We start from the raw sequence: 25709 nt of genomic DNA on the forward strand, positions 1-25709 counted from the left end.
GCGACACGCTACGCGCTACGCGACGCCACACTCAAAGTTAAGGACTCGGTATTTCCCACGGATAACATCCACCCAAATGTTTCCTTTTCAAATGAGAGTGTTACGGTTGAAAGTGCTGCGGAACATTACGTTAATTTTCAATGCAAAAGTTAATCTAGTGAGTGAAAATTTGGGGTCAGCGTGATGGCACTCAATAGGGATGTAGTTTAGTTAGAAACAATTTCCTGTTTACTTGTTGCATTCAGTGGAATGAATTTAATAGAAACAAGCCGTAGCGTGTGCTAGACACCCGACAACGATGGCTATTACATGGAAATATCCTATTGTTTTCGCCTTGCCGGTGACAGTTAAACGACAGGCGTTTCGGCCCCCCGCCGCGCGGCGCTGTCATCGCCACTCAATACGACAGTACAGAATTTCAGCTGAAATTGACACCAGCCTACTTTGCAAAACAAATAGGATTATTAAAAATGCAGATAATTCAAGCAGATAATTATTAACGTTGGAACGAAAAAGGGAGTGTGATACCATTTTAAATGTTGACTTATTTTAGCATTTTAGGCCGTTTTGTAAAATAAGTAAGTAGCTGAAACAAACCTAATAAATTTTTTAAGTGAAGTCGTTTCCACTCTTCATCGTTATTGGTGCACAGTGCATGGTGGTGTAAGATAGCGGCAAAACATTCATATAATTGAAGAGGCATAGTTTTATCTTGCATATTCATTGTAGTGCGCCTTCATTGTCGGCCCCCCGCGGCCGTCCCCTCCCCCCCGCGCCCCGCACCCCGCAGACACGAACTGGGTCGACGTTTCAATATTGAAGACATTTCACAATTTCCATTGCTCTTTATTGCAAGTATACGACGTAATAAAGAGCTTATTATGCGTAATATACGAACGTAGTGTAGGTACAAAAAAATCTGTATCCATCGATTAACGATATAAAGGAGTCGAGTTCGATATGCGATAGCTTTAATAATATTATTACCTATAATATTATTAAAGCTTAGGTTATGAGAAGTTGGTACGTAGACTGGATAGGTGAGTGGTAATGCACGTTAATAGCGGTCGGTTCCCTGAAGCTGAGATGTTGGCTTATCGTGGTGGAAGGTGAAATGTGTCGACTGAGCATGCCCCTCCCCCCGACGTGACGCACCCCGCTATGCCGATAAGTGCAGCATTTACCTCACTAGGTGTCTATCTGTGCTGGCAAGCTCTATTAGTCTCATCATACAGGATCCTCATGATAAATGAATATGAAAGATGAAAGATGTGTGAAGTTATTTTGCTCCAATCTAGGTAGATAATTTATAACTTTTATAGCAGAATGCACTATTAAAAAAAAAACGTAGGGTAACGTAACGTACCTTGGGACGCTTGTACCTCGGGACATTGATTGTATTTTAAAAACCGGCTAAATAAACACATTAAAATTCTACCCTAGGCATAGTATTTTACTCGCTTGGCAAAACTAGTGAGTCTCGTGATTGTACCAGCATCGAGTGTGTGGTGAAGACAATATGAAGTTTTTTGGAGTCAAAAGTAGCTTTTGTATAGTTTTTTGTGTTGCTTTATCTCATTGAGGCAAACTCAAAAAAAAAACATGGATGTCACGTATAACTTTTCAGTTATTTAATTTTATGACATAGCAATTATCTGAAAGATTCCTATTAATTAAAAATAAAGATATTTAAATTTTGGTTAAATATTGCTTTTTTGTACCTTGGGACACGATTAAATTTGTACCTTGGGACACTGTTTCCTATGGCTTTGTACTATGGAAAATGCAAACATCTAAATAACGCCTTATATCTCTGTTCTTATTAGTGCCAGAGTGAAACTAGACAGAAGAAAGTTGCAGTAAATCAATAAGAACAGAGATATAAGGCGTTATTTAGAAGTTTGAATTTTCCATAGTACAAAGCTATAGGAAACAGTGTCCCAAGGTACAAACGTGTAACGTACCTTAGGTCAAAACAAGCATTTTTACTTTTATCTTAATTTTATAAAATCTGGCCACACTAAAGCTTTAGCACAAATACTAGTGATAATAGATTATATATCCTACCGAATAAAGAAAATTTCACATTAATATCTTAGTTGTACGCTGCGATAGCTTCATTCAAAGTTGGGGTAGTCGAAAATGTCCCTAGGTACGTTACGTTACCCTACATATAAAATAAAAAATGTTATTTGTACCCCTGGTGGGACTCGAACCCACAATCCCCGGCTTAGGAGGCCGATGCCTTATCCATTAGGCCACAGGGGCGCGTGGGGTCCCGGCTGAATTTAGGGTTCACGGTAGGCATTGCGTCAGCACGCGCTCGCCTGTTTGACTACGTACGCATCCGACCAAATAGAGAGGGATACTTTATAAAAGTTTCAATGTAGCCTGGCTATTCGTAACTTTGTCTTTTGAAACCAGAAGCACCTCATCTACTTTCCTACTCCGTCTACTTTCAGTGATGGTCCCCAAATTTACGAGTCCCGCGTCTCTTCGTCATTCATAAAAACAACTTCTTAGGAAAAGCGTTTTTGGAAATTAAAATTTTAGATTTATGTTTTTAAGATGTAGCATGATGAACCATGTTGAACATAAGTACATATAAGTAATTAGTTTAATTTACGCCGGGAACGGACGTTTGTGGCCTTTTTCAAACTCACTATTTAATTTTAATTTCATGAAATATAGTTTTCACAAATACAGAATAAAATAAAGATTGTTTTATCATGAAAGTTCTTCCCATGATCACTTGAAAAAACCGGCCAAGTGCGAGTCGGGCTCGCGCACAAAGGGTTCCGTAGCAGCAAATATAATTTACAGTTAAATCAACCTATCTCAAAAACTATAAGAGATACTTTGATCAAACCAAAAATCGTTGAAAGAGTTAATTAGCATGCATCACCTCTATTTTTTTTAGAATTTTATACCCCGTAGTTATAAAAATAGAGGGGGGGGGACATACTTTTTACGACTTTGAGAGCTGATATCTCAAAAACCGTTCACTTTAAGAAAAATGTTTTTTAGAAAACTTTATATCATTTTAAAAGACCTTTCCATTGATACCCCACACGGGTATGTACATCGAAAAAAAAAATTTCATCCCTCAGTTACATGTATGGGGGGCCCCACCCCCAATTCTTTTTTTTACTATTTAGTGTCATATTTTTGTAGCGGTTCATACAACACATATTCCCATCAAATTTCATCACTGTAGTACTTATAGTTTCCGAGTAAATCGGCTGTGACAGACGGACAGACGGACAGACGGACATGACGAAACTATAAGGGTTCCGTTTTTGCCATTTTGGCTACGGAACCCTAAAAAAAAGGTCGGTCCATGTGCCGAACATCCTATACGATCTCACGAAACGATAAGTTCATTACATAAATATATTAAGATATTTCCTATCTCAAAAACAAAATGTAACAAGTACCGCTTTGATCATTATATCCTATTTCGCGATCATAACCACGAGCCCGGATAGCTCAGTCGGTAGAGCATTGGACTTTTAATCCAAGGGTCCAGGGTTCAAGTCCCTGTTCGGGCGGTCTCTTTTTTATTTATTTGGTCTCTTTTTTACGGATTTGGTTGATTGATTTTACTTTATTTCATTAGTTTTTTTATCTATTAGTAAGGTTTCCTGAATACCGTTTCCATCATCTCTTTTTATGAGTTATTTATTTCCGAATTACATTAAGATCTCTGCGATTTTATCTATAATCCATCTCAAATTGTAAATTATTTTTCAACATCATGTTGTTCAGATATCAGACACCTTGAATTAACCTTTTGGCCGATTGGGCTACCTACTACTAGTCCAGTCAAGGAATGAGGTGTAGAGTGCGTGAGCGGGTAACTAAGCGATTCCTTCAGAAAATTGTTCAGGGGGCTTAGGTTGTTAACATACCAAAAGTCCTGACTCCTAGGTGATGAGCGGGGGGAAGGAGGGGGGGATAAAGGTACGAATTTTTGGTTTTTAGCTTATATCTCGAAAACGGTGCATCGGAGAGAAATATTTTCAACTAAGGAAATGGAGCTCTTAAAATTATCTAAAACTTTTATATCATATGTTTTTTTCTAATTCCTAACCGTTTTCGAGCTATTACCCTCGGAAATAGTTGAAATTTACAAGAAAAAATCATTCATGTCAAAACATTCATAAACATTGCATCATATTGTCTAAACCTATTCATAAACGAATAAAATGAAGAGGAAAGAAGTTGTAGATTTTTTAATTCCCTTTTAGAATATATATAGATATGTTGGTTAATGTCCAACCTACCTAAAGTTACAGCTATTTTACTTACACTTAAGCTTACTAACTCGGTGAGTTATGTCAGTGAATTTAGCAAAATGCAAGTTTAAAATAGCTGTAACTTTAGGTGGGTTGGACATTGACCAGCATATGCATATATATTCTAAAAGGGAATTAAAAAATCTACAACTTCTTTCCTCTTCATTTTATTCGTTTATGAATAGGTTTAGACAATATGATGCAATGTTTATGAATGTTTTGACATGAATGATTTTTTCTTGTAAATTTCAACTATTTCCGAGGGTAATAGCTCGAAAACGGTTAGGAATTAGAAAAAAACATATGATATAAAAGTTTTAGATAATTTTAAGAGCTCCATTTCCTTAGTTGAAAATATTTCTCTCCGATGCACCGTTTTCGAGATATAAGCTAAAAACCAAAAATTCGTACCTTTATCCCCCCCTACTTCCCCCCGCTCATCACCTAGGAGTCAGGACTTTTGGTATGTTAACAACCTAAGCCCCCTGAATAAGTTTCTGAAGGAATCGCTTAGTTACCTGCTCACGCACTCTACACCTCATTTTGAGTCATTTATTGACTGGACTATACCTACCACTGCTCCTATCAAAAATAACATTTCAGCCTTGTATACAGAGCACAGTCGCGTTCAGAAACGATTATCGTCATTTTCCCGATCATGTTAACATTTTAAACGTTAGTTATTCAGCACACATCGCTTCGAAATGCTGGCTGCTTGGAACACATTAGCAGCCAGACTGCCCAAATCCTTCCAACTTGTGACACCTAATGCGATTGTCTGGACTCGTACAGCAGAGAAATGCTAAAACTATACCCGTTAAAAATATTATCAGCTAAGTACGATAGACATAACTCGTGTAAATCGATTTACACGAGTTATGTTCCAGTGATTTACGTCTTATGAAAAAAAATACATGGTTAAGTTATGTAGGATTTAATATAATTTATAAAATCTCTACACTGCATCAGATTACTCTTGAATAGTGGTTCAATATAGTTGTAAATATTAGCTTACTAAGAGCGGTGGTAGCTCGGGTGCGGGTGCGGGTTCGAATCCCGGCGCTGACATGTACCAATGAGTTCTTTGAATTTAAGTACAATGTAGTATGAAAGTGGCTCCTATAGTGGAGAAGTTGAAAAGTCATCGCCTTTCTTGGTTTGGGCATGTCATGAGAATAGAAGATAACTATGTGACAAAGAAAGTTTTGGAAATGAGACCTGAAGGAAGGCTTAAGAGGGGAAGAACAAGAAAGACGTGGCTTGATTGTATGAATGAAAATATGAGAGAGTGTGGAGTGAATGAGAATATGACAGAGGATAGGGTAAAATGGCATGACATGACGCACAAAGCCGACCCTAAATAAGGAAAAGGCTAGGAAGAAGAAGAAGAAGAAGTATACCATCGCTCTTACGGTGAAGGAAAACATCGTGAGGAAACCTGCATATCTCGATTATTTTTTTTATTTTTTTTTATTATTTTAGTTTTTATTGAAAATCCAACAGCGTTACATTATATAAATTAATGCTAAGTACAAACAAAAACAGAAAGGCTAATAACAGGATTCACTGTAAGATTACTAAAGTAAATTCTATATCGAAATCGGGACAGATCACAAAAAAGGCTTAAAAAACTTAGGTAGGTATATAAGTAAGATAACTATAATCTTTTCAATTAGATAACTATATGTATAATGTAACTAAATAGGTCCAACTAACCGCATAATGATGTGAGTATAGTACTTACGTAATTAAAGTTAAAATTAAAATTAAAATCTTGTTTGCAAGGCAATAAAACCATCATTAATCAAGTAAAATTTATTTGCTTCTCAGAGTAGTGTTTGGGGAAGAAGGATAGGGTAACAACTAGGAATTAAGACTAATTTAGCACATCTAGATATGTGAACCCACCAACCCGCAGTGGACCAGCGTGGTCGGATATGGTCCAAGTTTAGGAAGGCAGGTTAGACCTTGGGTATATGCACAAAGGTTTTACTCGAAAGAGCCAGGTGCAGGTACTTACACCCCCGCAGAGAATAGAATAGCTTCTTAAAAAACCCGTTAAACGAGGTACCTAAACATTTTGTGGAAAGTAAAAGTAAAGTTTAATTTTATTAAATAAAGAATTACTATGAATTTATTTATGTTATGTATATTTATACCTGTATCACTATAACGAGTGCTGGGAATGACAATACTCTGTCTTAGGTCTTCCTTAGGTATTCAGCCTCTAGTTAGCATGGCAGTAGGTACTATGAGTCTGACGACGTCGTCGGCCGAAGCGTCCCAACGATTATAAGTAGAGATTTGGCTAACATCTTGTGTACGGGTACATTTAATTCCATTACCATTTAGCACTAACATAAATAAGCAAATTATAGAGGTACGTCATTATTTTATATACACTCACGTGCAGTATAAACTACCCCGCACTGCCAGACTCAGGCAACGATAACCTCAGTGAAAAAATAAATAAAAATAAAAATAAAAATTCCATCTGCCAACTCCGGACCAACTGCCTCACTGGAACATTTTCAGTGCTCGTGAGAAGCGCCATTTGATTATTCTTCCTACTAAGAACAACCCTTACAGTATCGGATATCACCCACACATCTTGTCCAAACCTAGTACAAAAATCTTTACTTATCAAGAACCCTTGGAGAAAATCTGAAAATCAGCGTGTCTTCATGAAAGGTTAGAAAAGTAGTAAAGTTAAAGTTTATTATAATTGAAGCTGGGTGCTCGCGCAGGTAGAGGCGGCTAGAGTCACCCCTATCCGGTGTTTCCGCGTGAATTTTAAACTAGGAAACTATCTTAGGATCCGTTGCGTCTGAAATTCCAATTAAGAGGGTGTGTTAGCGTCTTTGAAGCTGAGGGCGCAGGTCGACCGATCGCTCACTTGCACTTTTAATTAATTTATTTATCGAGTTCACGGATCGACGGCGCAACTCGCGGCGACGCCCTCCCCCGCCCCCGCCGGCTATATAAGCCGCGGAGGACGAACGACGGACGTCAGTTTTCTCAGGGAGGTCGAGGGCGGCGGTCGCCCGCCCCCGAGAAAATGTGTCGGAAGGACGAGGGCTACTTTTTAAAGATGGTATTTTAATATCGGCGTGCGGGGGCGGCGGTGCGGCCGGCGGCGAGGCGCGAGTGACTCGCAGGTGAGTGTCGCAGCGAGGCGGCGCCCGCCCACGAGCAGCTTACACCTGTTCCACTTACGAGCTGTGTTTATACTTTTTATCTTGACTAATGTGTTGCATTTTCAGTTTCTATCGCGCTGGGGCCACTGAAACTTTGCTTCTTTACATAATTTATGTTTTGTTGAATTATTGATGAAGTATGATGCAATTTCTAACTTTTCTTCATTTATTATCTGCATTTATTCCAGCTTCTTAATAACATATTTAAAAATATATATATATTAATGTTGGACCTGTCCTGACTATACAACCGTTATCCGCTTCACCCACGTATTCGGATCTTCCTAACCCCTGATATAAAATAATAAGTATGACTTACAACGAGCATATAGGTACAACTTTATTGAGCCGCTTTCATTTTATCAAGTATTTATATTTATGGCGAGAGCCTGAGCCCCCACTATCGCCGTATCGTCTCCATAAACATACGAATAAAAGGCAATAAAAGGTTACGACCTGCCGGCATCATCATTTTACAATACGTTCTGAGATTGTAACTGCGCGGAACACTTTTTACGCGTATCGATGTAGTAGTTTACGATGGCATAGATAATCCCGGGGGCTGGTGTAAATCAGCGCTGCAGCCGGGGCCGGGGGCGCGGCGGGGCTCCGGGGGCGCGGCGGGGGCTCCGGGGCGGGCGGGGGCTCCGGGGCGAGGCGGGGGCTCGGCGGGTTGGTGCGCGGCCAACTGCTGGGCCAGTAATTACTGTCTCAGGAACTCGCTCTTCATTTGCCTAATTTACCCGCGCCCGCTCTAAACCGACGGATTTAATGGGATATTTGAATGATGCGCATTGTTTCCAAACGTCTCGCCTCATCCTTGTTTCCACTACAATTTTATTGTTAAATAAGCGTGTTTAATTAACTGGGCCGCTATTAGCCCTGTTCGTTCGGTTTAATGTGTTTGCAATTTCGCGTCCCGCGCTCAGCGCACACTTTTATCGACAATTGAATATAAAATTCCATGAACCATTTACGTGGCGGTGTTTGTTGCTAACTAACACGAGCGTGCAGGTGGAAAGTAAACAAATTGGTACACAGATAGAATCGAAAATAATATAAGTAAACCTACATATTTAAAAACTTTGAATGTAGATTCTGCTCCTCTGCCTTCCCCATCAGAGATTATAGAAGTGAGAGGAGAGGCGCGTAAACATTTCTTTAATTAAAAGAAAACCCCTAAAACGACTAAATCCCTAAGACAGGACTCCTAAATCCACAGTTATTACTTTGGCTAGACGACGGAGATAATATTACACAAGAGAAATTAGAAAAAAAGGTTAAGCTTTGCGGCCATTTCACCCTGAAAATCTTCAGTAAAAATAAATGTACAGAATACGTCTCATAAAATTTTATATTTAACTTTCATTTACATATAAAAAATAACACGATTGCCTTGCTACGCCGTTCTCTCCCGCTCTGCTGTGACTGCTACGCCGTAGCTGCGTAGCAGCGGACGGAGCTATAAAATAATATACAATACAGATACACCAAATATATTTTATTATATTTTCGTAGGTTAAATTGTTTTACTATAATATTTTATTGTTTTGATTAATTGAACGTGAATTAGAACTTACTGATAAACCATTGGAAAATAATGCACAAATACGCGTACTTTATGTGTTACTCAGTATTTTTAATAAAAAGATCTTGATATTTCACTTTAACTGCTCCATACAAAGCTTCTTACTGACTGTCCGCAAATGCATAAAAATAAAGCATTCCCACGTATTTATTGTAAAGCAAGAATCTCTCCCAAGATTGCTTCCTTGCGGTTTCAATACCAGCCTGGCGGGGCGGCGGCGGCGGCGGCGGTGGCGGCAGTCCGCTCGCTGTATTTAGACCATGAATTTTAGATATGCCCGACCGACGACAATATGACCGAATGTAAGCTCACGTGCCTACATTATTTACGTATGTTTTAGTTACTTAGCAACCGACCACACACTTTGATATTTTATTCTGCTTCTCGTAATATTTTTCCGACGGGACTACAACGACGTAACCTCATTCCTGAAATTACGATGCTTAGGTATAACTGCAGGGAATAATCTTGAAGCCTCTTTAACCGTGAGATAAAAGCTTGTCGTTTGAATTCAGAAGTTGTAGAATGTAAGCCGGCGCTACCGCGGGTTGTCGTTACGATACTAATATTAAGATATATATCTCTGGGCCGCCGAGCCTTCCTGTGGCATAACAATAAACAAGGATGATGTGACACCATTTAGCTTGAATGTTTTTTGTAAAATAAGTAATTTTGCTACGGCGTTAGGGAGCCCTTAAGATGGCGAACACAAAATAATTTTACAGCCGTGAGCTTGTGTATTATCATTTTAATAAAATAGCGATAAGGAAGGAAGCAGGCGCGTTTCGCAATTAACGCGAGAGCATTTTTTCGTCTTCTGTTTCTCGCCACAACACAAATTTGTCAAGACCCTCGCGCCGCTGCGGCACTTGTTATGTTTAATTAGAATTTAAATCTTTCTCGTGTTTTTATTCGGTTACGAGTGCGTGCCCGAGATGTTACAGACGATGTTTGTTACCTTTGTAATTTTATTAGAAGGGAATACGGTTAGATCATTAATATACCTAATTGGGTAAGAATCTTCGCACAAATTATGTACGTACATTTTCTTTCGAGATATTTAGCATTCTTTATACAAATAATTGTAGTCAAGTATAAAACTGATTTCAAATTATTGCCTTGAAACGTAAATAAATAGCGTTACTGTATATTGTTCTCGATGGAACTCCGGCTGAACTCAATCAGAATTGTTTACGGACCCAGTACATGTGAAGACCTTTCTCCTTTTGTACCTTAAATTCCATACTGAAAACAGCTTACGGTAAAGATATAGAATTTTATAGATAAAGTCAATAAAAACTTTAATTTTTTGCGAGTTTTAAAGAGTAAAGAGAATTCAAATAGTAATCGCCGCAGGTGAATTACTTCCGACAGGGATTCTGGGGCAGGACGCCTTCGCCCCCCTCTTACATTTGTCACTTTGTGTTTTATACACTACATATGTTTGAGTTTTTGTAAATAATACATTTATCTATAATATGTAATTTATTATGAAAAAGACCTGGAAAAAACATCCTATTATATTTTACTCGTATAGGGCCCGAAATGCATGAAAATGATGTAGTACACTTTTGTACCTTGTCAAACTAACCAATTGAAAAAAATAATGGGTTGTTTGTAAGTTTGACAAGATATAAAAGTATATAACCGCCAACTTCAGGAATATCTATATACTTGTTTGGACCGAACTGTACGAGAATCGGGGCAAGGATATTTTAATTTGTTGCAATACCTATGTACTTTATTATAAGTTGTTTGTCTGTTAGGTTTTTCTTTACAGAAATATTAATTATCCGTATAACTGAAGGATAACAGCCAATTATCTATAGGTTCGAACCATTTCTAATGCAGAAAACAAGTGGCTCGTCAAATATCTTGATTGAGCACATTAATGAATGATTTTGTTTGATTTTCGTTTGTTGCAATAAATCCAGATGAGTGGTTCCTTGTTAATTATCGGCTGCACAGCGCGGGTGCAGACGCGGCTGAACTCTCGCAAAATGCAAATTCTGCGCCAGACTAACAACAAACGTCCATAAAAAATGTTTACCCACCGGCCGGCTCACTGTGCTTTTAATTGTTCATTGCCATTTTAAACGGCGACTGATTTTTTATTTAAATCAAAAGCCGACTTTTGAATGCCTACGTACGTATGTATGATGAAAGCTACGGGTGATATGATAACTATAGCAGAGGTTTCAGAGAGATGTTTTTTAATAGTCGACATTGTGCTGCCCGCCCGCCCGGCGCTGGGCGGCGTTGGGCGGCCCTCATCTCGGGGTTCTACTCTCGTGTTATTTCTGTGGAGTCTGCCGTCTCCTTATTATGCAAGGTCATTGTAGTCCGACCGACACTCCACTGAGACTCACTAAAAATGTAGGTCTGTCACTTCATGAATGAGCACTATATTCGTTGCATTTTCCGAGACGGTTTTCTCCTCTTCTTCCATTTCTGTAAGGATTTATTCACCCTTTACATTTTAAATTTCTCGCTTCCAAAAGTCGAAGTAATTTGGTTCAGCAAACAGGTGAGGCAGCAGTGATCGTGGAGCTGGTTGCGTCTCGGGGCGCGGTACACACCCGCGGCGCCCCCGGTGGCGGCGACGTGGCCCGAGCGTCGCGCACAGTCACATCGGGCCGCGTCCAAATCCGGATTTGAGCGGCACAATCAAAGCGGCCGACTCGACTAGTCATGTTTACGCAAAATTGAGCTGAATCAATTTTCGGAATTCGAACACATTTGCCGATTTCCGTCGACACATCTCACATTTCCTGCTGTCTAGTCGGCAGTCGACTGCACCCGCCGACGGCCCGACATCGTTCACCCCGTTACCGGACACTAGAGGTATATTTGGGACACTTTGTTTTTTTTTTGTAGGACACATTACTTTTTTTCTATTTCTCCCGGGAATTCTGTCGCTCAGTGTTGAGATTGTCGCGTAAAAGTCGCGTAAACATTGGAGCGGTCGCGGCGCACTTACACCCGAATGTAACCGCTTTATGTCGGTGCACAGAGTAAAGATATAACTTTCTTTATGTGTGTAATCACTTCATGCTACATGAAGTGTTTCAGTGTAGAATTTTTCAGCGCTACAGAAATGCACAGTGGCGAGTCACTGTTGAGCCGATCTTTGCATAATTAATGTAAGCGCTTGCTCGGTTTCTTTAAGCAATCTTTATTAGAAAGACTAAACTATCTTTACGGGGACTACAGTCGTGAGCATAAATATGTATGTATGTTCTGTGATATCAGGAAATAATGTCATCAAAAGTAAATGATCTACAAAAGTTAAAAAAATCTCTCCTAGGCATTGCATATCATACGGCTACCGAAATATCCACCAGTCGACAACGCGGTAACACAACCAACGGTGGTCAGATAGGTATGACATTCTCGTTATTAGACTTATATACCTCGCATCGCATTATAATCTTACCTACACATAATTGCTTAATTCCTAGTCTTGCGGGATAAAAATTAAACGCATACTACGTACTAAGTAAAATTCAAATGAATTTTAATGTAGTTATTACTCTATCGTTATCGTTTATCTTCGTGAGTAACTAGTTCCACTCTCCTCGAGGCGACCAAGTGCGGTTGCAAATTTAAGCTCTAGCAGGTTATATGAATACATTGTGTTAACTCACTCCACATTCATTTCCCTCGGCGCACCTCTCTTATAATAAGTTACCCTGTGACTTTGCTTTAGCGTACGTGTATATAGGTAAAGATATTAGCAATAAAGATGGGCGATGTCAACATAATTTTGAGATTACCTGACAAAAGAAAATAACAAATCAGATTTCTTACATGAAAGAAAATAAGGAAACACACAACGCATAGCACTCATTACGTACCTAATGTAAAATATTTTATGTTTCCATTTGAATAAAGTTATTAAGTAAGAACAAGATAGGTAAGTAAATATAATTTAATTTGCCTTCTTGTGTTTACAATTTTGTACAACATTTTATCATGTAGCATATAATTTCCATCAGGGCACCCCCAATCTGAGAGTAACGTATACTTGACTCCTGGGGTTTGAATAGGGTAAAATTACCGATAGGGCACAATTTTGGGCGTTTGAATTGGCACGCTGCAAATACGTTTTCTCCGTATCTGATGAAGGCTCAGGAGCTGGCGCCCTATAATCCAGCTTCGACCCTTGAATGCGAGCGAACGAGCGGGTGGTCGAGCTGGAGTGGTGCTTCAATCAGCCCTCCTCGCGCCGGGGAGGGGGCGGGAGCCGCGGCGGGGCGCGGGGGGGGGGACCTTTGAGCTTCAGGCTCTTTGACACGAGCCACTGGCGCGCTCTTCAAGTAATGATTCATTCTGCTGATGAGTGACGCGGCTAATGCGGCAGTTTTTAAAATCTCTTTTCTTATTATCCGTTAAAGGGGTTACCTCTTGGCTGGTGACTTATAACAGTTGATAATATAAGTGGTATAAATCTTTACTTTTGAATGAAAAATGTTGTTTGAAGTGATTACTGAAATGAGTAATAGTGTCGTAAACCGGTGAACCACTAAATACACTTGCCTAACCGTACGATCAACGGCAATTGTTTTAATAATGGATATCTGGGCGCTTAAAACGCCTATAGACCCGTATTTCCAGTCCACTTAACAGTAATTGAATGGAGGACTTCCACCGGACTGAAAGTAAAACAAAGTAATTACCTCCAAGCCCAGCGTTTGCAGCTGCTTTTGATGAACGTAATAAACCAGCTTAGCGCCGACTTAATGACAAACAACTGGGTTGACAATGTCTGGCCGGCTCGAGCGCTGCGCGGCGACACGGCGAGCGCTGCAGCGCTGCTTGATGCGATCGACGCATCGCTGCGCCGACTACCCCATTGTGGCGCGATTCTCCATTCTGAAAGACAAAAGGAGTAGGCGCGATCTCTTCCAGTCCACACGTCGTGCACCTCCCTAATCGATATTCACTCATTATTTAATCTAACGCCCGACTGCAGTTTCATATCACTAACAATTGAAAAACCTCGTTATCTTACATAACGATTCCACAGTTATAATAGGCTTAGTCGACCCGATATGATAGGGAGTGGCGCTCCATTAAATGTAATGAACTACAAAAAAAACATTGTGCCTGTTTGTGTTCGTGTTTTGTTCCGTGTAAGTCATAAGCTCCTGTGGAATAATTGTTTTAATCTACTGACAATTCCAATTAAAAGTTTTGTTTTTATCCCTTTGAGGCTTTATAGCAGCAACGAGTGGCCAAAGTTAGGGGTACCTACATAGGAATTTGTATTTTTTTATGAAATTCCGAAATAATGTTACATATTTTAAAAACCTTTTCTTCACTGTCTATCCACATCACATCTACTGAAATTATTTAATAACGGTACCAGTAGGACTGTATTAGGTATCAGTATAGCTGTATAGCTATACAGCTATACTGATACCTAATGCTTTTTTTTCGGGTAGTTGCAAATAAATAAACAACATTGTACTGTAGAGATTTTAATAAATTTAAATAGTTATTTACAATAATAAAAGTATTTTCTAATAAAATTCAGATATTTATATACATAAATTCGGTGGATAATTGTTATCTAGCAATTATATGCAGTAACTCTTGCAACTGCACCTACCTGCTGGTCAATACCTATCATCTACACTATTGACACTGATAACTGCACTATGGTCTCTACACAAGAGCTATTGGAGCAACAGAAGAATATGGAGAAGATGATTGCAGATCGCATGGATGATTTTGAGAGAAAGCTGAAGTCCTCCAACTCAAGCAGGAAGCCAGAGCTTGATGATCTCTCCAGGGATTTCAGCTTATTCAAGGACTCAGTCATGCCCATCCTACGTCTGATGCACGAGCAGATTGCTGGCCTAGTCAGGCAGGTGGATGAAATAGACACCCAGAGCCGTCATAATGCCCTTCTGTTCACTGGCATTGCGGAGGAGAAGGAGGAGGACCCCACGGCGCTGATCACACACACTGTTGTCACCAAGCTGGGTCAGTCACATTTTGATCGCTCCAGCATTATCCAGTGTGTTCGGATTGGAGGCATACAGGACCCTGAGAAGCCCAGGCCTATTCTGGTGAGGTTCTCAACTCCATCTGTCAGGTCACTAATATGGGATAACAAGAGGGAACTCAAATCTAGTCCCATTATCATCCGAGAATTCCTGACCAGGACACGGCAACGCATCTTCATGCGGGCCCGCAAGCACTTCGGTGTGAGGGCCTGCTGGACGAGAAATGGTGCCATCTTCATTCAGCTCGCAGACACCAGGGTGAAGGTAGTGTCCGAGCTGGAGTTGGACGAGCTGTGCAGCAAGCACCCGGCGGTGGCAGCGGCCCCCGCTGCTCGCAAGACGCCCGGCACCAAGCCCGCCTCGAAGCCTGGTCCCAGCAGAGTTATGACTCCAACCACGGCGTCTCAGCCCCCAGTCGCGCAACCTGCTCCAGTAACCAGAAGTAAAGCCGGTGTTCATAAGCGTTGATTCTCATTGTGCTTCAATTGCAATTACTCTTTTCTGGTACATATTTTCACGGTTAACGCATTGCATTTTGTACTTGCTCGTAACGTAAGGTAGAAGGTAGGTTAATTTATTTTTCCACACAGCAATGTGTTCTTTATTTTGTCTTTGCTTGTCATTGAATTGAATTGAAATTTTATTTATGGCAATCTGTCGGGTGTGCCAACAATTTCTGCCAGTATCATGTCATGACACTGCATGTGTATTTATTTGAATTGTAATTTATTGAAGGTAGATCTTGAAAACTTTACGAATGTGTATAAATAAATAAACATAATAGATGAATACATATTATATATAGATAGATCTATACTACTATTTGAGGAATGGAGTTATAACTTGATTTTATTGTTAACAATGAATTTACTAATAGCGATGATAAAATTAGGGTCATGAAAATTTAATAACAACTGATGAAAGTTTATTGGAAGAGGAACTTTGATTTTATATAGGTATGGATATAATGAGTCTAAACCAAAAATGGGGCAATTCAGGAAAACATGATCTAGAGTCCCCTCGTCCTGTCCACACTCACACATGGGCGAATCCCGTTGTTTTATTTTATTGAGAAAAGCAGGGGAGCAACAATGACCCAAACGAATTCTGCATAAGATGGAAACAATTAATTTAGGAAGATTTTTAAATTTAAAAAACCACGGTCTATGAGGAACCTTCGGTTGAATGGAGAAGTACGATCGGCCCTTGAGCCGGCTTGATTTCTCCCATTCATGTTGCCAGATAGTCAAACTATCCTTAGCTGGGAGGCTAAGGAGGTCATAAGTGGGGATTTGGAAATATTTTCGGTCACTGCTGGCATCTGAAGAAGCTCTTTTTGCTAGCTGGTCTGCGTATTCGTTGCCTGGTATACCAGAATGACCTGGGATCCATACCAGAACAACTCTAAGACTTTTATCGTTACACCTTCTAAGGCAGTCTTTAATGTGCAATGTGTAACTACAGTGGGTTTTACTTTTAAAAGGACATTGTGTTAGAGTTTGTAAGCAACTCAAGGAATCGGTAAAAACTACAGCCCTATCAATGTTATGGGCTTCGATAAAAGTACAAGCTTCCAGAACAGCTACACACTCCCCCGTGTAAACGGAGATTTCTGGGGGGCAAACAAGCATTAATTCTATTTTTGAGTTTTGATAGTAGACTGCTGCACCACAACAGGATGAATCGGTTAGTTTTGATGCATCAGTGAAGAACAAATGCCAGTCACTATACTTAGAGTTAATCTCAGAGTTAAATACTGAATTAGCGGCCGGAGTTTGCTTGTCTATACCTATGGATAATATTATGTTGGGAGTGTATTGTATACTACAGTAGGGGAATTCAAAAAGTGGGATATATTTAAATCTTAAAATGGGACATGTTTCTTCAATTTCCTGAATTTTTTTGAAGCTGTTTAGTATTAGCGGTGGATTTTTATGTGACCAGTATTTACTTTTATTGCAGTGACTGTATAATATTTTTAATTTTTCAAATAATGGGTGGGATAATCTAATATATGTTCTGAATAAAAAGCGATCCGATAGATATTGTCTTCTGATGTTAAGGGGAGGCTCAGCGCATTCAACCTGTAAAGCATTGACAGGGGAGGACTTCATGCATCCAGTTATTATTCTTAAAGCCTTGAATTGAATAGATTCTAGTTTTTTTAAAGCTAATTTGCTACATGGTTCTAAGAGGAAAGAACCATAATCTAAAACGCTACGGATAAGGGCATTATATAAAAGTTTTAAAGTAAAAGGGTGGGCTCCCCACCAGACGCCGGATAGGACTCTGAGGATATTTAAAGACTTTTCGCATTTTTTTGTAATGTAATTTAGATGGACTACACCCGTTAGCTTAGTATCGAGAAACACGCCAAGAAATTTGACCTTGTCATTAACTGGAACACTGTTGTTACATATCTTTATGTTAACTTCGGGGATATTACGTTTTCTGGAAAATACTATTGCACTGCTTTTAGGTGCTGATAGATGGAGCCCATGCAGGTTAAGCCATTCACTGAGAGAATCTAATGACAATTGAATCGATTCATTGGCATCTTCTATTGAATCACAGGGTATATATAGAGCCAAATCATCAGCATATTGCAATACTTTACAGTCTGCGTTAAGGGAAGTGTGAAGTTTAGCTGTGTAGATATCATAAAGCAGGGGGCTAAGCACTGAGCCTTGAGGAAGACCCTTCCATACAGTTCTAGTTTCAAAGTCCTCCCCAGGAACCCGAAGAGAAACGGTACGAGACATAAGTAGATTACTTATGAGCTTTACTAACTTATCAGGAATGCTCAGCTGGCGTAATTTATACCTGAGCATTGAAAGCAGCACATTATCATAAGCAGAGGAAATATCTAAAAATACAGCTAATACGGAGGCGTTACTACTGAAAGCGATGCGAATATCTGAGACCAGAAGGCTAATGCTGTCCATGGTACTATACCCTTTACGGAAGCCAAACTGTGAATCTGCTAATAAACCTTGGCTTTCGACATACCACTCTAGTCTATTTTTAATTAGATGTTCCATGATTTTAGAGAGGGCTGAAGAGAGAGCAATAGGGCGGTAATGGTCGGGGTTGTCAGGTGCCTTTCCGGGCTTAAGTATAGGAAGGATGACTTGGCACTTCCAAGTGTTTGGAACATAACCCAGATTGAGGCATAAATTGATAAGGTTTAAGAAGTATTGTTGACATTTGAGGCTAGCTTCGGAAATAAACGAGTAAGGAAAACCATCTATACCTGGGGCGGAATCGTGAACGTATAAAAGAACGGAAGAAAGTTCATTCATGGTAAAAGGGGAATCTAGGATATTGTCAGATGGACCACTTTCTGAATAATATGGTAGATCGTCTTCAAGTGGAACAAAAGGGGGAGCAAGTTTATCAAAGAAGGCTTCTGCAATGGGTCTCGGAATTGGGGGGGAGTTATTAGGGGAACATCCACGTCTATATCTATTAATAGATTTCCATACCAGGGAAGGGGGCGTAAAGGGAGATAGTGAGGAACAGAATCTTTTCCAGCTATCCGTTTTCTTTTTACGGAAAGCTCGTCTAGATTTTGCAAGGAGTTTTTTATATAATACTAGGTTTTCAATGGTCATATTTTGGTTATATACTAGTTCAGCTTTGTTCCGTTCTTTTATTAAATCAGAGCACTCACTATCCCACCACGGGGGAGAGGATAATTTGCCTGAATGAGAATTTTTAAGAGGGAAAGAAACATCCGCCGCAGAAGAAAGAGAAGAAGAGAAGTTTTCAAAGCACGAAGTTATATTTGAAGGGTTTGCATCAGGGAGATGCTCTATAAACGAATCAAGAGAATCCCGATATGTCTCCCAGTTGGCGTTTGATAGATTATACTTAAGGAGGGGATTAGACTCCTTATGAGGAACTGTTTTATTAAAAAAGGTTGTTTTGATTGGGAAATGGTCACTTCCATGTGTACTATTAAGCCGGTTCCATTGCAAACTGGAAGCTATATCAGCACTGCACACTGTCAAGTCAACACAACTTTTACTCTCACCCGGGCGGGTCAGACGAGTGGGGGATCCATCATTTAAAATGCACATATTAAGGTCATCAAAAAGATCTGAAAGGGCGGTGCCAAATACGTCACAATGGGAAGAGCCCCAGGAGTAATGGTGACCATTAAAGTCACCAAGGAGTATTAATGGGGGGGAAACGGAAAGAATTAAACTACGGATATAGGGGATAATTCTAATATTTGGATCAGCTATATAAATAGAAATAAAATTTATACCTTCGGCTTGAATACCGATGACATTTACGTCATCGTCAAAGGGAGGGAGAGGAATGGGAGACGAAGGAATGCGGTTGCTCGTTAAGATTGCCGTGCCACCATGGCCATCGGGTCTGTCATCTCTGAAGGAGATAAACCCTGGGATATTAAAGCTACAGTTTGGCTGTAGCCAGGACTCACTGATGGCAAATAAAGATGGAGAATGTTTGTTAATCAAGAAAGAAATTTCATGTTTTTTAGGAGCTACGCTCCTGGCGTTCCACTGGAGGAATGTCAGAGGGGCCATTGTTAAATAATTTTACAAGCTGAAATATTTGGGTTGCAACGTGGTCAGGTAGAGATGAATTATTTTTTGAAATAATCTGAGACAAAAGTGTTAGGAGAAGTTCAATTATCTGTGAAGTGGAGTTATTAGATGATGAAGGTTGAGACGAGTTTTGGAGAGCGCAACCATTTGGGGAAGATGGGAAAGAATAGCTATTAACGATGGATTGATGAGCATGTTTATCATAGCCAGAGGGAAGCGGGGCATGAGATTTTCGATTTTTTGTGATGGTTTTTCTGTAAGAAAAAGAAGTAGAAGCGGGTTGAGATTGACTAGGTTGTGACAAGAATATAGGCGGACTCTGAAGAGTCTGTGGGATAGAGTTGGTTATGTCCGCATAAGAGCGAGAGACAGACGGGAATTTTTTGGACGCTTCCTCGAAAGAAATATTTTGTTCAGCCATGACTACTTTTATGTTTTTTTGTCTTTGGTATTCGGGGCAAGATTTACTTGTAGCGTAATGTTTACCATCACAGTACATACAGCACGCATCTGATTCTGCAGTGGAGCAACTATCACTGGAGTGATTGTCTCCACAGCGGAAGCATTTTGGTTTGGAGCGACATTTGGTTTTGGTATGACCATATCGGCAACAATTGAAGCATATTATGGTGGGGAAGTGGTATAGCTCTACTGTGAGGGAGGAATAGCAAGCGAATACTCTTTGAGGTAAGATTTGTCCGTCGAACGTCAGGACTACCGATTGTGAGGGACGCCACTCTGTGGAACCCTCTGCATTCCTAAATCTGTAGTTTATGCGCCTAGCTTTGAGAATTTTACCACAACCCGCGGGGACAGTTAAATTTGATATAATATCCTCTTCTGACCATTCTGAAGGGACTTCCTTGACCATGCCCATACGTGTAATATTGTAGGTTGGGATGCTGGTCAAATAGCCCTTCAGCGTTAGTTCTGGGTGAACAATAAAGGCGTTGGCAGATTCTGGGGATTTAAATTCAACGGCTACACGGTTGCGGCCAACTCTTTTAATTCCATCCTGCATTATATTTGTTATTTTCAGTCTCATAAGGAGCTGTCCAAATTTGATCGGGTGCATTGTTGAACCTGAGTTTGATTCCTGCTCGTAGCGGGAGACGTGGACGAGGTAAGGGGGTCTGTCCATAGCCGAGTATCGAGCTCGACCAATGGAAGTCTTTACAGATTTTACGGTAGGGGTTTCATCCTCACTATCATTGGAAATGGGACGCTTTCTCCTATTTTGTTCTAATTCGTCATCGCCATTTGATAATGGGGAATAAGGAGGAGGTACAGGGGAAAGAGGGTCAGAGACGTCAGGATCAGGGGGGGCTGGGGGCGGTCTATCCCTGTCACCCTCCATGGTCCTCAAACATAAAAAAAACTATTTAAAAAAAATTACCAGACTCCAAGGCAAGATAAACACATAAATATATAAACACAGCACTAATAAGACGTTAAGTATTCAAGGAAAGCAAGAAAGCAAGCAGAAAGTAAGTTTTTTTAGCAAGAAATGAATATTTTTTTGCAAAGCACATGCACCGCCATAAACACTTCCCAGCGAAAAAAAAACTTTGCTTGTCATTGTCAACCAAAGTTTCAGTTTTTTTTTTTTTGTAGATTTAGTTGTCAAGAGGTTGACAACTTCAACATATTCTGCCAATTATTTATCTGTGTTTTTAGTTTTCTGTCAGTGTTAAGTATTGGGTTGCGTTCAGAAATTCACGCTCTAAATTAAATGGTCCATTTATTCAAATGTTAATATTCTGAGCGTCAACTATTATTAATTTTTTTTAAATGTTTTTTTTTTACTTTTTGACCAGCAGGACGGTGCAGGTAGTTTTTTCTACTCGCGCAAGTCAATAATTCGTTTAGTACATATTTTATTAGCTTTATCTATTAGATTATATTATTTATTTAAGTATATTGTATTTATAATTGTAGTTACATATTACACACACAAACTTTTATGTCTGTTGGATCTGACGATGACTCATTTGCTTCGGCTGATTCTTCTTCTTATCTAAGCGCTGATGATGATGGCCTGTGCCTAAGTGACACTTTAATTAACGAGTTCTCCTCTCTTTCTAAAAATTTTAACGTTTGCCATATTAATGCTCAAAGCATTCCAAAACATTATAACGAACTGCTTAACACTTTCTCATCAGGCATAGCCCATGCTGTTTTGGTTTCTGAAAGTTGGCTAAAACCCACTCTTTCTTCACATGCGTACTGTCTCCCTGGATATGTCCTAGTCCGCAATGATCGCGTGGGTAGATCGGGTGGAGGAGTAGCCATTTACTTAAAAAGCAATATTCCATTCTCAATTGTAGCCCAGTCTCCCTCGTCCAGTAATGCTTCCGCCGAATATTTATTTCTTGAACTGAATCTGGGGGTCAAGGTTTTACTTGGGGTGTCCTATTGTGCTCCAAGTAATAACTATTTCCCGTCTATAGAGTCCGTCCTTGAAAATATAACCTCCAACTACACACATCACATAGTCATGGGTGATTTTAATACCGACTTGCTTGTCCCTAACTCTCGCTCCCAAAAATTGCAATCCATCGTCGATTCAGTCAATCTCAAAATTTTACCACTTTCCGCCACTCATCACTCTTCTACGACTGACACCTTAATCGACCTCATTGTTACTTCTGATGATTCTCTCGTAGCTCGCCACGGACAACACCTCGCTCCTGGTTTCTCTAATCATGACCTCATTTTCTGCTCCTATCGATTACGCATTCCAAAACCAAAGCCAGTGGTACTCCTTCAACGTAACTTTTCTAAGCTAGATGCTGAGAGGCTTAGATCCGATGCCACAAAAATACAGTGGAGTGACATGCAGGACTTGCCAGATGTCGATGACAAAGTTGCATTTCTATGCAGCAATGTCATAAAGCTGTTTGACACTCATGCTCCTGTACGTCCTGTGAAACTGAAGCATCGACCAACGCCTTGGATTACTGACACTATCCGGAAGTTCATGGTTAGGAGGGACAGGGCATTTCGTAGGTACAAAAAATCACGTACTGAGGAAAACTGGTCTGCCTGTAAGGCAGCCAGAAATCGGTGTAATCAGATGTGTAGGAACGCCAAACGCCAATATATCACAGAGCAACTTGAACTATCTTCTCCTGCAGGCATTTGGAAATTCCTAAGGTCTCTTGGCGTGGGTAAGCCACCTAAACAAGATGATAAAATTCCTTTTGATCTTAACTCTCTCAACAAACACTTCACATCCTCCTCTACTCTTGACTCTTTCACAAAACAATTCACTCTAAATCAAATTGATAATATACCCACGCCAGATATAGACTCCTTTAATTTCGCACCAGCATCAGCGGAGGAGATTAGGAAAATTATTCTGTCCCTCAAATCGAAGGCGGTAGGCCATGATAATATAGGACGCATTATGGTGATCAATCTTCTCGACATCCTTCTCCCTGCCATCACCCATATCATCAACCATTCCCTTACCTCTGGACATTTCCCTGATCTCTGGCGTAAGGCCTATGTTATTCCTCTTCCTAAAATATCAAATCCCTCATCTCTCAACCATTACCGCCCCATCTCAATATTACCCTTCCTGTCCAAGGTCCTCGAGTCGATTGTTCACCGCCAGCTTACCGCGTTTCTGTCAAATGGTGGTCTTCTAAATCCATACCAGTCTGGTTTTCGGGCTGGGCACAGCACTACGACTGCCTTGCTGAAAGTCACTGAGGACATAAGGTGTGGTATGGAGAACAAAATGATTACCGTGCTTGTCCTCATTGATTTTAGCAATGCGTTTAACGCTGTGGACCATGACCTACTATTAGCCGTTTTGGAAAAATCCAAGATCTCCCTCCCTGCTGTCAGCTGGTTTTCTTCCTATCTTCGGGGTCGTCAGCAGGCGATCCGAAGCTGCTCGGTATTATCTGACTGGTCCGATTTGTCTGCTGGCGTTCCTCAGGGCGGTATCCTGTCTCCTTTACTTTTCTCTATGTTTATTCATTTAGTCTCCTCTAATCTTCTCTGTTCCTACCATCTGTACGCTGATGATCTGCAGCTTTACAGTCAGGGCCATCCTGATGACTTGGATTTGATTATCAACCAACTTAATGAAGACCTAACACGTATTCTTGAGTGGTCAAAAAGCTTTGGTATTTTGGTAAACCCTACGAAATGTCAAGCAATCATCGTCGGCAGCTCTCAATTAATGTCTAACCATGATCTTACTTCGGTGCCATTGGTGTTCGACGGATGCAGTATTCCATTTTCATCCACGGTCAAAGATCTTGGATTGATCATCGATGATCATCTGAGTTGGGTGCCACAGATTGACAATGTGTCGCGTCGGATCTATGCCTCTATGCATTCCCTTATACGCCTCAAAAACTTTCTGCCTTTCAAGACAAAACTTTCTCTGGCAACCTCTCTTCTCTTGCCCATTCTTGACTATGCTGATGTGTGCTATTTGGATGTGACTGAGGCTTTGCTTAACAAACTGGAACGCTTGCAGAATACCTGTATACGATTCATTTTCGGTCTCCGAAAATATGATCACGTGTCCAGTTATCGTGCCAAGTTAAAGTGGCTTCCTATTCGAGATAGGAGGAATGTACGCATTCTCTGCCTTCTTTTTTCAGTCCTCTTTGAACCTAATTCCCCTTCTTACCTTAAATCTATGTTCAACTTCCTATCAGATACTCATAGCAAACACCTCCGCTCCTCCCATAACCTTTTGTTGTCCTTACCACTACATCATTCAGGTTTTATGCTTAATTCCTTCTCCGTTACAGCTGTCCGACTGTGGAATGATCTCCCCGAGTCTATCAGGAAGGCTCCCAGTCGAGCAGTATTTAAATCACTGGTTCGGGCTCATTATCTCAGCAGGATAGGATAGAAGACAGTTCATTTTTTCATGCACCTCAGTTGTTGTGTGTTTATATAATAATAATATTATAGTATATATGTTTATATTAGGTATTTATGTATTGTATATATTTTATTGGTATAGGTTTATATATTATCTATTAGTATATTGTATAAGTATAAATTGTTGTAGGATATTATATTTAAGTAGTACATATTTAGTTTTCATCGCTGAAATTGTCTTAAATAAGTTCTTTTTTTTTTTTTGCACTCCCATACAATTTACTCCCTGTACCTCCTGTAGGTTGACTGGTAGAAAATGCTTTTAGCATTAAGTCCACCTAATTGTACATAATTACTTTTGTATATTGTGCAATGAAGAATAAATAAATAAATAAATAAATAAATATAGGTGATCAGAGCGTTATCAGACATCGGACAGTTTGCAGATTTTCATGACTTTGCTAGTAATTATTTGTTGTCTCCCGGGTAGCTTAATTTTTTTATGGTACCTACTTCAATGTACCGTATTTACCAGAACGTAGTGCCAATATTCATAATGTTAATTGTATCCAGTATAATGGATACAAAATAATGCAAGTACCTATATGATATTTTTCATTACTCAGCGGCATAATATATTCTGTTTATACATAGGGCTGGGCAGGGGCGGTCGTTACCATGTCAAAGAAACTATCGCATTTCGAAGACTCAAAGTATTCACTTGTGTTTGATGTGAGTCATACTTGGGGCGGATTGCTTTCAATAAACAGAAATTCAATCCTGTTCATTGATATTGATAGAAATACAATTTTAATAAAGATGCAAACAATTTTTTATTGAATTCAGCAGCCATAATTTATAAACTCTTTATCGTGAAAATAATATGGCGTCGAATGAGGAACCGCAGCCTATACGCTAACACCTAAAAAAGTACTAACTCATCTACGAACAACATTTCACATGCTTTCAAACACAGATTTCAAAGATACGCGGTTTTAAATGTGTATACATGTACGTCGTATGCCTAATATTCAATCTTAATACATGAAAAGAATCGTAATCAGCCGATTTCCCAAATAGGACGTACAAATAAGATGAACAGTCGCGACTTACGTTGTTTACGTTACACACTCGGAATAATTCCGGCGACTCTCAAATTTCCACAGTAATGCAAGAAA

The 25709-nt window shown here is 39.8% G+C and overlaps 1 protein-coding gene and 2 non-coding genes across 4 annotated transcripts in view; 2 read left to right on the forward strand and 1 right to left on the reverse strand.

Annotated features, from left to right (window-relative positions):
* Window positions 1-25709, forward strand: part of LOC105387523 (matrix metalloproteinase-2) — a 133110-nt gene that overhangs the window by 42583 nt on the left and 64818 nt on the right. The gene's annotated exons all lie outside the window — the stretch shown is intronic.
* Trnar-ccu lies at window positions 2196-2268 on the reverse strand. The gene has a single exon. It is a non-coding gene; the product is annotated as a tRNA-Arg (tRNA).
* On the forward strand, window positions 3479-3551 carry Trnak-uuu. The gene has a single exon. It is a non-coding gene; the product is annotated as a tRNA-Lys (tRNA).

Source organism: Plutella xylostella, chromosome 8, assembly GCF_932276165.1.
Source record: "Plutella xylostella chromosome 8, ilPluXylo3.1, whole genome shotgun sequence".
Classification (NCBI taxonomy): Eukaryota; Metazoa; Arthropoda; class Insecta; order Lepidoptera; family Plutellidae; genus Plutella; species Plutella xylostella.